Source organism: Camelus ferus, chromosome 25 (genome assembly GCF_009834535.1).
Source record: "Camelus ferus isolate YT-003-E chromosome 25, BCGSAC_Cfer_1.0, whole genome shotgun sequence".
In the NCBI taxonomy this organism is placed as follows: domain Eukaryota; kingdom Metazoa; phylum Chordata; class Mammalia; order Artiodactyla; family Camelidae; genus Camelus; species Camelus ferus.
Window position 1 is genome coordinate 28,497,412 of NC_045720.1, and position 11,831 is coordinate 28,509,242.

Here is an 11,831-nt window from a genome sequence, read left to right on the forward strand (position 1 = left end):
AAGTAGGAAAAATTGTCTGTAACGTATGTGTTACATACTCTGTTTGCCCTTCTGCTCCTTCTGCCCTGTGTCTGGCCAGCTGATCTCCCTGACCCTCTGGTTTCTGGTTGGGAGGTACAGCAGGAGACTGAGAGTAAGAGAAGAGAAAGGCTGGGCAGGGGGTTTATTCCCCAACTCTCTCCTGGCCTCCCAAGTGGCTTAGCCCCTGCTGGGGTCCCCTCATCCTTGTCTGCAGCTCCCTCCCCTGCCCCATCAGGCCTAGGGATGCTAACAGGTTCCCTCCTCTTCAGTCTCTGGGTGCCTCTCCATCCCTTGTTGGGTTCTCACCTTTGCCAAAGAGCAGGCATCTGGGACCTGTATTGATAATGTTAACATTAAATTCATATCTAAGCTTTCAGAGGAAATTCTTGTCAATCCTATCTCTAATCTAAAATCAATTTCTTGTGTTCTTTTAACTTAGTAATGACAACTTTAATATGAACACGTGTTTGACCCTCAAGAAACAGTCATAACGTACATGGAAGAATGAGCTGCTATTGAAAGGAGTGCATGATGCTTAGGAATGGAGGGTGTGCTGTTTCTGGATCCAGCTGATTGATATTCAAATATATCAAAGCAATGGATAGCAGTACTCATTTGAATAATCAGAACTTCTTCCAATACTAGGTCACTTCTTCCTTGGGGTGGGGCCTGAGCGCAATAGAAGTGGGGATATTCTCGGGGTGCTCTAACTACAGCACGTGGTCAGGGTCTCAGGTGGCTCCTTTAGGGCCTCCTCTGGGGTCTCGGGGACCACCTTTTGCATGCGCTCCTGCTTCTGGGGGTGGGGTGGGGGGAGGGGGGAGGCAGCAGTTTGTGGGTGGTTGCCCAGCTGTGTGACAAGCCTGCTACCAAGGCGCCCGCTGGCCAGGAGAATGGAGCCTGTGATAGATCCTTTTGTGGCACCAAGTATCGCACCAGGAACTGCAGCTCTGTGCCTGAGGGTGCTGTCTTCCTGCCCTGTTTCTTACCGTCTTCACTGCCAGTCCCCTGGTCCATGCTACCATTCTCTCTCTCCTAGGTGGCTTCTGTGGCCTCCTAACTGGACTTGATGCTCCTGTGCTGGGAATTTATCTATGGTCTCCGAGATACCTTTGTAAGCTCTTCTCTGTAATGTGGGGTTGGGCTAATGCAAACCTAATCTCCCACCTCCAACTAGCTGGCTTCCTGTTAGGTTTTACAATGTGAGGCATTAGAAGAAGAAAGAAAAGTAAAGGGAAAGGAAAAGAGACTTCTTTCCTGGTTTTTCACTTCCCTGTTTTTTTGTTGCTCCAGTAGCAGCATATAAGTGGCCCCAGCTTCCAGAGACACCCAGGGCTCCCGGCACCCCCGGTGGTCATGCCACACTCCCTCACCTGTGGAGCTGTGCCCTGGTGGGGAGGTCCCTTTGGTGGAGGCCCCAGTCAGACAGCACCCGTTCCACAGAGGTCTGAGCAGGGCAGCGCTTTCTTCAGAGACGCAGGCACCAGCCACCTGGGGCCTCTCCTCCAAGCTCCTAGGTACAGGTGACACTACCTATTTTCCAGCCTTAGCAGGTAGGAGCTGCTTCTTGCAGTTATTAATCCCTGAGTTACTACCCTCTTCCTTTTTTCTCTGCTGTTTCCTTTTCCTCTTTCAATTTCTAATGTCTGTGAAAGCAGTTCTTTATATTAAAGCCCCTCTATTTGAAATACATAGTGTGATTTCTGTTTCTGATTGGTCCCCGGCTGATACCTCTTCTAACACATTTTCCACTTAGCATCCAGTTATCTTTTTTTTTTTTCTGAAGTATAGTTGGTTTACAATGTTGTGTTAATTTCTGGTGTACAGCATAGTGATTCAGTTATACATATACATACATCTTTTCATAATCTTTTTCATTATAGGCTATTACAAGGCATTGAATATAGTTCCCTTTGCTATACAGTAGTATCTTGTTGTTTATCTATTTTATATTTAGTAGTTAGTATCTGCAAATTCCAAACTCCCAATTTATCCACCCCTCCCCCGCCCTGGTAACCATAAGTTTATTTTCTATGTCTGTGGGTCTGTTTCTGTTTTGTTATTAAGTCTGTTTGTATCATTTTTTAGACTCCACATATAAGTGATATCACATAATATTTGTCTTAGTCTGACTTAGTATGATAATCTCTAGGTCCATCCATGTTGCTGCAAATGGCATTACTTTATTCTTTTTTATGACTGAGTAGTATTTCATTGTGTGTATGTGTACACACACACACACATACCATGATTTCTTTATCCAATCATCTGTTGATAGACATTTAAGTTGCTTCCATGTCTTGGCTATTGTAAATGGTGTAACAGCCAACTATCTTTTGAAAATGTGCCTCACTGCATCACACCCTAGCTGTACTAGTTAAGATGCTTGCTTTAACACCACAGAAACCAGCACTGGCTAACTCTTAAACAGAAGAATTCATTGAAAGCAACTATGGAACTCAGAGTATCAAGAGGAAGATCAGAGAACAAGGTACAGGGAAAGGTTTATACAGCGAAGCTCCAGGAATGGTTTGCTGAAGATGTGGCCCCTGATTCCCTCCCAAAGGACACTTGTGGGCAGCCAGGTGCCAGTGGACATTGGTCACCATATGCTGGATTCTGCTGCCCTAGCACACTCATCCCTGGGCATTCCTGACTGTACCACTGTCACCCTAATAATTTCTAACTGACCTTGTATCTTTGAGACATGCCCTCATGACTCAAAGTCCCAGGTAGGAGCCTCTGACTGGCCTTGTTCTATATGCCACAGGAAGAGGAGAGAAAACACTTTCTCCTGTCTTTGGCTTCTACAAGCCTTGGCTTCTATAGTGGGAACTGGGACCCTGCATCCCAGAGTTTTGTGATTTCCCAAATAAGAAGGGCTTTTGAATGCTGGCCAGCCAGTGACGAATGTCTGCCATAATGCCAAAACCCTCCAACAGCTTCCCCTGTCACTTCCGAGTAAAATCCCCAAATCTGGCTTTCACAACTGGCATGATCTGGCCCCTCAGACTTTCTGACCTCACCTCACGTCTCACTCTTGCTTCATGCTCCAGGCCCATGGAGATTCTGTCTGTCCCTTGACCACGCCACACTCGTTCTGACACCAGGGAATCGCTCCTCCCTCAGTCTGGAAGTCCCTTCCCTGCTCTTCTCAAGGAATTTCCTTCTCACTTCCAAGTCTTAGCTCAAATATCTCTTCCTCAATGAAACCTTCCAAAGAGTCTCCACTGCACAATTCTTTCCTTCACAGCACTTGTTTGTGCCTGATATTTTCTTGTGTGTTGAATTATCTGCCTCCCTTCCCCTTGTCGGTCAGTTGCTGCAGTCTCCCACACCTGGGAGAGTGCCTGGCACAGAGCAGGTGCTGAATGCTTGTTGGATGGATGGATGGATGGCTCAATTTTGTTTATTATAGAATTCTACCTGATTAAAAAAAGCAAAACAATTTTGTAATGGAGGCAATGGCAAATGAAATTACATGGATGCTTTTTACAATAATTAACTTTTTGACATCCATCCATGACACTTCTTTTGGAAGTTTTACTAAGGAGTGAGAGCTCTGAGGTGGGCCCTAATAAGGCTGTTTCGATCTTCTAGAGAAACCATGGGTTTCCTTCTAATGGCCACCAGCTGGGAGTCCTCCATTTTGTGAATTAGAGTAGATGGTAAAGTTTAGGTAAGGAAAACCACAAAGCACACCACACTCATACTGAGCATGAAAGAAGCCATATAGCATAATTGCTATAAGCATGGAGTTGGGTGTAAGACAGCCCTGAGTTCTACTCCCACATCTGATTCCTATTAGTAGTGTGTTTGCTGGCTCTGCTTCTACATTTGCAAAATGGGAATATCCCTACATCATAGGCTTGTTGTGAGGGTTAAAATGAGTCAATACATAGAAACCACATAGAAAAGTGTCTGGCATATAGTTAGCTTTGATAAAGCACAGTATAGCATAAGCTATTATTACAGTTAGGATCATGTTTGTCTGTTGATAAGAGAAACTTAAACAAGATAGAAGTGTGTTTATCTTTCATATAAGTCAGAGATAGGGAGCCCAGGGTGGGTACGGCAGTTCTATAGTCATCAGGGACCAAAGTTCCTTTTTTCTCCACCACCATCTAATACATGGTTTATATCTTCAAAGTCCAAAGTGGCCACTGAAGCTCCCGTCACCCCAACTGCATTTCAGGCATCAGGAAGAAGGAACAGAAAAGGACTTTATGGCAGAGTCAACACCCTTTAAAGACTCTTCCCAGAAGGCCCACATAGTACTTCCATTTGCATCTCATTGGCCAGAACATAGACACGTGACCACACCTAGCTGCAAGGGGCAATGGCAAATAGAGGTTTTTCAGTGGGTGCATTACCACCCCAAATAAAATTGGCACTGTATCACTAAAGAAAGGGAAAATGGATATTGTACCTTGTGTAAGTTATTTAACCTCTCCAGATTTTAGTTTTGTCATATAGCATGGGAAAAATGGTTCACACCTCATACAACTGTCTGGAAGGTTACATGAAACAGAACCTAAAAACTACTAGCACCGTGCCCAACACATACTGAGTAAGCATTAGCCATTATCCTAAGAAGGAAAAAATATCTCTCTGAATGCTTTTATAAATAAGCTAGACAAAACCAAATGGAACAAAAAGAAGAAAAAATATCCTCCCCCAAAAAGGACTGATTAACTTCAGAAAGAAGTTAAGTTTCAGAAAGAAACTGCCTCTACCTGAAGGTTTCTCCCACCTTTCCATGGCTTTGGCCTCTTTGTCTCAACTAATTCTCACCCGACAAAGTTCCAGTTTTAAATATCACATTACCCTGCCTTACTGCTAACGAAGGGCCACTGTGTCTGGGTGGGGCTGTCTCAGACTCACTGTTTGTGATCTTTCCGGTCTCATCCACCATCCAACTTCCGTCCATCTGCGTCAGTGTTCTAGACCAGCGGATTATGAACCTGGCTGATTCTAAAACTCACTCTCTTGGAGAGTTCAGTAAAAATACAGACTCAGCCCCAACCCCAGGAACCAACCTGGAAAACTTCTATATCTGCCTCACCTGTGTCAAACTGACGCTGGGTTTTTTTGGACCAAATGACTCAGCAACTTGAACATTGACATAATATAAATGAATGTATTCTGAAACACAAATGTGGATTGAATGTCATTAGACGCCAGGCATTTTTCTAAGCACTTTGCATGGACTAACTCATTTAGGTACTATTATTCCTCTTTATACAGAGCAGAGGCACAGAGAGGATATGCAATTTGCTCAAGGTCACACAGCTAATAAATGGGGGAGCTGGAATTCAAGCCCAGGCACTCTGACTTCTGAGAGCCTGTGTATTTAACCTCTATCTTCTACCACCTTCCCATCTCCCATGATCAGCCGGGTTCATATTAAACAGTCAGGGCACTCCAATACAAATTATTTAAAAATTGGAACAGATGTCCTCCTAGCATCTATTAAGTAAATTGCAAGATATTCTTACTCATGATCATTTATCTTCCCAAGCACACGGTGGCACAGATAAGCCTGTTTCAAAGTATTTTAAGACAGCCATCAGAAATGGTGTTGAAACTATATTTTTGTGTGTGTATATGTTCATTGTGATGGATGCTCTTCAGGTAAAGAAATATATACACACACACACGTACACATACACACTGCATATGCCTACAGAAAGTATGGCAGAAAACACAGCCAAGGGTGGCAGTTAATTCTGTGTGGTAATATCATCCTTTTTTAATTTATCTAAAATAAGCATTTGAATTTCGTCTAATCAAAAAACTCAAAATTTAAAAATAAGGTGTTTTGAAGCAAAAGCAATGGAAGACAACAATTATATCCCCTCTGTTTTCTCAGAGAGTCTTACAGGCTCTTCATTTAAAAGTTCCTCCTGTAAGACCCTTTAAAAGGGAATCTGATGGGGAAGGATGAAATTACAGGTGTGTTTCCATAGTGGCTGAGCTCTTGGTTTCAGAGACTAGCAGATATGGGTTTAAATCCTGAGAAATTTCCCGGCTGAGACATAGATGTCAGACAGGTCACTGACTGGCCAGCCCTCACTCAGGCACCTGTGAAAAAGGTCCAGGGGCCGATGCATTTTGCGGGGCGGAACACAGGTCTACAGGAGCTTGATATAAGGTAATAACTGTGGTGAGCAAGCATCACCATCAGAACATACCTCAGGATCTTTAAATGCCGATCACAAAACCAGCACCTTTTGGGCTCATAACAAAGATTGTAACTACATTACTGACCAGAGTTAAGAACCCACTCTTGTGAAGATAATCTGAGGAAAGGAAAAGGTCAGGCTGCCTTCTGGAAACAGCTGAGGCTGGTTTAAGGTACTGTTTCTAGTTCTGTGCCTGTATGTTACCTGGGACTCACTCAACCCCTCTCCACTGTGGCCTACTAGCTTCTGAATTTTCTGTTTTCCAAAATACAATACAGATTTATCCCTGTCCCGTTGTGCTGTCTCTGCGGTCAGCTGCTCCCATCCCACCCCGGGCCATTCCCAGCTCTCGGGCGCCACTGGAGGCTCTTAAGCCCTTGCCTCCTCCCTCGGCCTCCATCTGGCTGCCTCCCCTCCAGCACTGCTGAAGCTGACGTCTCAGAGGTTAGGGTGACATTCTCATTGCCAAATCCTGGGTTCAGCCTTATCTTCCTGGACCTTGCTCAATTAATCATCATTCCTGCCACGTCTCCAGGCACCTTCCTCTCAGTCCATAAACATGCTCGAATTTCTGGTAGCCTTAAAAAAATAATACAAATATGAATAACCTTGGCTTCACATTGCTCTCCAGCAACTGTCACATTTCTGGAATCCCAGCTTCTGAGAAGCCAAGAGTTTGGACACTGAAGACTTCAGCTCCCTGTTCTGTCACTTCCAACTGTGTGACGTTTTGCTTAACCTTTTCTGTGCCTTAGTTTCCTCCTCTGTAAAAAAAAAAAAAAGGCTCTGGATAATACCTACCTCCAGGTTGTTGTGAGAATTAAATGCATTAACGCAGAAATTTGCCATACAGAAGGTGAGCGATAAATGTTAACACTGGGAGTCCTACAGTCTCACCTCCCTTTCATCCTTCAATGTAGCAGAACCGGGCTCAGGCCCTACCACTCTGTAAACGTCACCAATGACCTACTACTTGTCAGTCCATGGTGCTCTGTTGCACTTGACATTATTAGTTACTTCCTCCTTGCAATATTCCAAATCTCATCTGCTGCCACTTCCTGCTGCACACATCATCATGCCCTAGTTTACTCTGAATGAACACACACACACACACACACACACACACACAACTAGGGTTTGTTTCTTACCTTCAAGTCTCTGCTGTTGCTGAAACTGCACCACTGCGTTACCACAGAAGGCACCTTCTCACCTTCAGTGGCCAACCCTGCCTTGTCCCCCTCCCCCTCCAGATCCTCCTCTCCCTGCTGGCTTACCCTGGTTAACTTCCTCTTATCCTTGTCCTCACTTCCCCAGAAATCCCATCTTAACACCCTGAGTTAGCTGCCCCTTCCTGGTGCTTCCATGACACTTACGTAGCTCTCACACTGCATTATACCTCGGTCCCCCTAAAATGACGGTGAGCAACCTGGTACAACTACCAGAATCATTTCTTCTTCTCCCTGGAGTTTCCAGCACTTGATACGGTGCCAGATACACAGTAGGAACTCAGTAAATATTTATGGAATTAAATGCTCAATTAACTGATATGAATACTCGTCTATATCCCCTGAGTCTTAGGCAGTAGGATTCAGAGCAATTAGACTTACAGGGAGTTAAGTTAGAAAGAAGTCAGGGATGGGGGAGAGTGTAGCTCAGTGGTAAAGCACATGCCTAGCATGCACAAGGTCCTGGGTTCAATCCCCAGTACCTCCATTAAAATAAATCAACCTAATTACCGCCCTCCCAAGAAAAAGAAAAAAAGTTTTTAAAGAAAGAAATCAAAAGCAAGGGGGGAAATGCACAAGGTCTGACAATGTGTGGTAAGGAAGTTGGGGGAGGCAAGCAGCATTTGGCAGGAGTAAGAGGGGCTGTCGTGTGCAGAAACACTCAACATGAAGAGGCAGTGGCCTTGGGCAGGCTGACTTCCCTAAGCTCTTAAGTTCTTACAAAATCATTAGCTAAAAGGAAAGCAGAAGAAATGTAAAGTATGTTCATGTTCCTTCTTGCTTCTTTCCAAAAGAGCACAGTTAAAACCATGATACATGCTAACTCTTTGTGTCCTCCAGATACATGCTATTTGTTTTTATGCTAGAAAAGTGAGAAAGAAAAAAATTTGTTTTCAAAAACGGAGGAGAAATTCAGAACATTCTCTGCAGGCTGATACAGATTCCCACCGGCACAGTTCATCATCTACTTGGGGGCATCTCCTTTGCCAGCCCCTATTGTACCCTCAAGCAAAGGACTCAAAGAATGTAGGCATTTTTAGTATCTTTGTTATCACTGCTTTTGCCTCTGACAGTAGTAATTATTAAGAGAGACTAACCACTCCTAGAACAAGTTATCACCTAAAAAGTAAGAGGTATTGAGCATTAGTACTAATAATTAAATTAAAAAAAATCAGTCTTCAGCTTTTTAAAAAACAGATAATGCATTTACATAGTTCAAAATTCAAAATATAAGAGTGTAGAATAAAATTTTTTTCTTCTACTCTGTCCTTTAAGAGGTCTTCTGCTATACAGAAGAATACACACACATATATATTTTTTTCCTACTGCCTGCTTTTTGCTAGATCCTACTATACACCCTGTCTTGCACCTTGTTTTTTTCACCTAACAATCTGTTTTCACCTAACAATCAGTACAAATAGAAAATGTCCCATTTTATTTGTTACATTATATAGACAAACCACAATTTATTTAACCACTTCCCTACTCATAGACCTACAGGTTGCTCCCAATATTTTGAAACTCAAACGGTGCTGTAAGGAATAACTTCTACATACATCATTTTGCACATGTGCCAGAATATCTGCAGCATAAATTCCTAGAAGTGGATTAGCTGAGCCAAAGGATCTATGCATCTATGATCTTGTCAGCTGTTGCCAGTGTTCTCTGCAGGGAGGCTGCTGTACCAATTCACCCTTCCACCAGCTCCCTTATGCCTCCACCAACAGTGTCAGCTGACCTTCTAGGCTTTGCTAATTTAGAAGGTGACAAATAACAACTCAGTGTATTCAAGCTTGTGTTTTTCTTATCACAAGTGTGGCTGTACTTTTTTTTTTTTGAGTCCTCAGTGCTATTTATACTTTCCTCCCTCTAAGTATAAAATAATGATAACAATAATAATAATAGCTAACACTCATGGGATGGCTTGCCATCTGCCAGGTACGTTACAGTTCTGCCCCTCAACAGTTCTACACTGTAGGGTGTTTATTATCCCCAATTTACAGAGAGGGAAACTGAGGCTTGGGGAGTGGAAGTAGCTTGCCCAGCGTCTCACAGCAAAGTGGCAGAGCCAGGGCTTGAACCCAGGCTCCTCTGACCACAAAGCCCATGTTCTGAAAAACTAGGCGACTTCCCCTATTACTCAACAACCACATCAAAAATAGAGGACCTGGGGTGTTGACTCTCAGATTCCCTCCCTGAGATTCCAAGAAAGTAGCCTGCTGGGGTCTTCTCACACTCTTGCCTCCTTTCGTGTTCCCTCAGGTTCTTGCTTCTCTTCAAGATGTGCTGTAAGGGGCCCACAGAGATGAGACACTGACGGAAGCCTCCCAGAAATGCAGCCACGTGAGAGGAGTAAGTGGCGTTTAAGTGGACACGAGCTCATGAACAGCAGCCTCAGGCCTACAAGTAAAGTTCATTCATTCAGCAAACATTTACTGACCATCCACTGTGTGTCCAGCACTGTTCCAGGCACTCAAATGTGGCAGTGAGCAAGACGAACCAGGTCCTGGTTCTCCTAAAACTTGCATTACACTGGACGGTAAATAAACAAGAAAAAACAAAAAGGATAGCAATAAGTACCATACAGAGGGTTAAAACCGTGTAATTTGGTAAAAAGAGGCTGCTTTGGATTGGTTAGTTGAAGGCCTCTCTAAAGGAGGCGCCCGTTATACTGAGAAGTAAATGATGTGGGGGAAGCAGCTGTGGACGTTCAGGGGAAGAGCAGTTCAGGCAGAGGAGCAGCCAGTGCAAAGGTGCCGAGTTGGGAACAAGCTGGTGCATCTACCACCAAAGGGAAAGCCTGGAGGAAGAAGGAGGGGAGGTTCTGGCAGAGGCTGGAGTGGAAGGTGTGACCAGATCTCACCTCAGGGCTCTATGGACAGGAAAGAAAACCTGGATGGTACCAGGTCCAGTGGAAAGCAGTGGGAGGTTTACGTGGTGTGAGGGAGTGGGGAGAGGGGGGTGTGTATGTGTGTGACATAATCTGATTTAATTGTTCTTAAAAAACAATTATTCTGGCTGCCAGGAGGAGAGCAGATTGCAGAGAGGTGAGAAGGTAAATGTGGAGATGAGTTGGAGGCTATTGAGGCGGCTTGAACCAGAGATCATAAAGACTTAGACCTTCTCAAACTTTAGAGGGCATCAGAATCCTCTGGAAGGTCCCATCCTCAGAGTTTCTAACTCTGGAGAAGACCCCAAGATCTTTGCATTTCTAACAAGCTCCCAGGTGACGCTGATGCTGGTCTGCAAATCACACTTTGAGTAGCACTGGACTGACTGGAGATGGAAGAAGTAGACAGATTTCAATAAATTTTGGAAGCAGGGTCAACAGGATTTATGCATCTGGAGGATGAGTGAAGGAGAGGAATCAAGGATGACTTTGGGGTTTTGGTTAAGCATCCAAGGAAACAATTCAGGCATAGACGGAGACTAGAAAATGGAAGGAGGGGCAGGTGGAGGGGGTGAAAAACAAGAGTTCTGTTTGCAGCAGGTGAAGTGTGAGGGGCCTGGGACACATCCAAACGGAAATGTCAGTCATCGGGTGGTGAGTTCTGGTGTTAGAGTGAGAGGTCAGGACTGGGGAGACCTCAGCAGAAAGATGAAATTTAAAGTGATGGGGCTCTTCCTCGGCACTAACCACGGAGGTGGCAGCCATCTCCTAGTTGGCATCACGGCTGCCCTCAGACCCCTCGTGAAGCCCAGGATCATCAAAAAGAGGACCAAGAAGCTCATCCGGCACCAGTCAGACCGATATGTCAAAATTAAGTGGAAGTGGCGGAAACCCAGAGGCACTGACCACAGGGTGCGCAGGAGGTTCAAGGGTCAGATCTTGATGCCCAGCATCGGCTACGGGAGCAACAAGAACACAAAGCACATGCTGCCCAGAGGCTTCCGCAAGTTCCTGGAGCTCGAAGTGCTGCTGATGTGCAACAAATCTTACTGTGCTGAGATCACAACGTCTCCTCCAAGAACCGCAAAGCCATTGTGGAGAGAGCAGCCCAGCTGGCCCCTAGAGTCACCAATTCCAATGCCAGGCTGCGCAGCAAAGAGAACGAATAGACAGCTCATGCACATTGTATTTGTGTTAATAAAACCTTTCATACTCAAAAAAAAAAAAAAAAGTGATGGGACTGGATGCAATGGCCCAGGGAGAGGTTACACCTGGGGAGGAGAAAGAGCAGAGGACTTCGCCCTGGGCAGCAAGCATCTAAAGGTCAGGAAGGGCAGAGGGATCAGTGGGCAGGAGGACAACCCGGACACTCAATGTCACTCGTGCCAAGAGCCGAAAGCCTTTTAGGAAGGACGGAATGGCCAGCAGTGCAGGTGGAGGCAAGGTGTGCTACGAGACATCCAGAGAGCTCAGGAGAGCATCCTGGGGCCAAGACAAGAAGAACCAGCA

General features: G+C 44.8%; 2 pseudogenes; one reads left to right on the forward strand and one right to left on the reverse strand.

The window, feature by feature from the left end:
* Positions 1-632: 632 nt before the first annotated feature.
* On the reverse strand, positions 633-1,335 carry LOC116659749 (annotated as a pseudogene).
* Positions 1,336-11,036: 9,701 nt separating this feature from the next.
* Positions 11,037-11,491, forward strand: LOC102520734 (annotated as a pseudogene).
* The last annotated feature ends 340 nt before the right edge of the window (positions 11,492-11,831 follow it).